This window comes from Dipodomys spectabilis, unplaced genomic scaffold (assembly GCF_019054845.1).
Source record: "Dipodomys spectabilis isolate Male_0828 unplaced genomic scaffold, ASM1905484v1 ptg000143l, whole genome shotgun sequence".
Classification (NCBI taxonomy): Eukaryota; Metazoa; Chordata; class Mammalia; order Rodentia; family Heteromyidae; genus Dipodomys; species Dipodomys spectabilis.
In genome coordinates, this window is record NW_024870820.1 from 2142644 (window position 1) to 2145213 (window position 2570).

The window sequence follows — 2570 nt, forward strand, 5'->3', positions numbered from 1 at the left end:
ATTTATTTGTCCAATTATCAACTAATTCCAGTAAGTTTCACTGTGTGAAATATAAAATAAGCACACATAAATATAAAATATATAACTATATATAATATAATTAAAAGACACATGTTTTGCATTGTTCTGTTGTAGATACTGTATCAAAGGCAACTTTGTTTTAAAGTATTATTCCATTATCTCTACCTCAGTGTTTGATAGAGTTAGACCTAAAACTTTACCATTTGTAGATTAACAGCATGGAGGCAATAGAAAACACTGTGATTAAAACATTATCAATTTAATGCCTAATAATGAGGAGAAATATATGGACTTCTGAAAATATTTGGTGATAAAAAGGCAGTAGTGTATGTTCCTGCCTGGTTGGATGGTAGACAGGCCAGGACATTAAGTAATCATGCATACCAACAATTTTTTCACCTTCTTGGCTTTAGCTACTTTTGAAATGGAAGGTATAATAAACAATTATATTTTGATAAAATGCCTTCTAGTCTGAACAGTTCTGTTTGAACTGTTCATCTCTCCATGATCCCTTGTAACCAAGATTAGTTTTGTTCCAGTAAGACAATCTATGCTGTCAGGGTAAGATGTTCTGGTTGGTCTGTTCCCACATGGAAAAGGTGTAAAGGCTCAGGTAGACATTTGTGCCAGTAACACTTCATTTGGGAAAATGTCAGCTGAAGAAGTTTAGAAGTATCTCTCAAGCAACGCTTACTTTGAATCCATTAGGTCCACAAAGCTAATTCAGTTGGATAAATAAATACTTGAAAAAGCCATCACTTTTGGACTTATCTATAAATAATTGAGAATACGATCAAATTCCAAATCAAAAGACTTAAGATAGTCATTCACAAAAAAAATTTGCAAATGTGAGTAATCAACTGATCAATATAATTTTTTCCACTATTCACAGAATTTTAGGGATATAAGACCGATAGCATTGTTAGGAACAATAAGGTTTCCTTGTTACAAGTAGGCACCCATAGGTATAAGCCTGTATAAAGATTGCTTCATTAACTACATAATTTAGAGGATACTACATGCTTCAGCAGCATGTATACTCAAATTACAATACAGATATTAACATGGCACTTGCACAAGGATAATATGAAAATTTGAGAAGTATTCCATATTTTTCATTCTTCAGAAGCAAGAAATGAAAAACAGTTATTAAAAAGTTGATTACAAAATTACAAGTATAACAATACACACAATTCATATAATTAAATTTAGTTTGACATCAGTGTATTAAATCTTCACCTCAGATAGGCGTTTACATAACATAAACTTTACAAAAATTTTCAAATTAGACAACATTGTCATTTTATCCCAAAGAAAAATAATATTAAGACCTAGAAAAAAAGGAATAAAACTGTTTCTATATGGAATGCAATCGGAAAGGACATGTTAACGAACCTATATATTATAAAATAATGTAGAATTCAAAGTATATCTAGGAGAAAATAAAATAAATTATGAACATTATGCAAACATAGAATATAGAATATTTTAAAATATACATTTTCATGCAAGCACCAGAAATATTTTATCTTCTGTTCTACTCATTTCAACAGGTAAGTTAAAATTATTTCTGATTAAAAAATCACAAACCCTGAAGAAATCATTGTACATGTATACAAAAACTATTGAATACATTTTGACATCCAATGCTGGCAATTCACTTGGAAGAATTCTGCGGAATCCATGAATTTTTACAGTAAAATATTGGTGTTGCCAGGCACTGGTGGCTCATGCCTATAAATCCTAGCTACACAGGAGGCTGAGATCCGAGGATCATGGTTCAAAGCCAGCCTGGGAAGGAAAGTCTGTGGTACTCTTATTTCCAATAATCCACTAGAAAACTGGAAGTGGAGCTCTGGCTCAAGTGGTAGAGCGCTCACCTTGAGCTGAAAAGCATAGGGATAGCTCCCAGGCCCAGGGTTCAAGCCCCATGACCGACCAAAAAATAAAAAAAGATATTGCTCTTAGGACTTAGGTGAACAATTTGTGCAGCCTTCCAAAACTTCATAGAGATAATGATACATACTTATCCTTTTGGCAATATCAAATGCAGTTTCTTCTATGTTGTTCTTCAGGCCTGGTTTTATATAATGGTTCAAAAGAAGGAGATCCAGTGTATCTTTGCTATCTCAATTCTCAGCAGCAAGATGTCAGGGTGTCAAGAGGCCTTTAGTTTGGGCATTGGTATCTGTATCATGATGAAGTAGGAAAGAAGCCACTCTGGTATTATTCCACGTATATGCACTATGCAGGGGTGTCCAGTCATCTACAGTTATTGCATGTGCCACTTGAGACACCAACTCACTGACAATGCCTAAGTGTCCACTGTAGGCTCCTCGATGAAAAGGGGTACACTCATCGTCATCCCTACTATTCACATGAGTGGCCTTTTGGGAAAGAAGTCTCCGCACTGTAGTAAGCCGAATATTTTTGGCAGCCCAATGAAGAAACTTGCTTGGATCCTTCTCCATTTTTTTCTTGCAGTTGATACCATTCCTTACTTTTTCATGTTGTTCCTCATATTCCTAAGAATTTTCTAACCAGAGACT

The 2570-nt window shown here is 34.2% G+C and overlaps 1 pseudogene; it reads left to right on the top strand.

The window, feature by feature from the left end:
• The first annotated feature begins 1040 nt into the window (after nucleotides 1-1040).
• Nucleotides 1041-1137, top strand: LOC122117552 (annotated as a pseudogene).
• Nucleotides 1138-2570: the final 1433 nt, after the last annotated feature.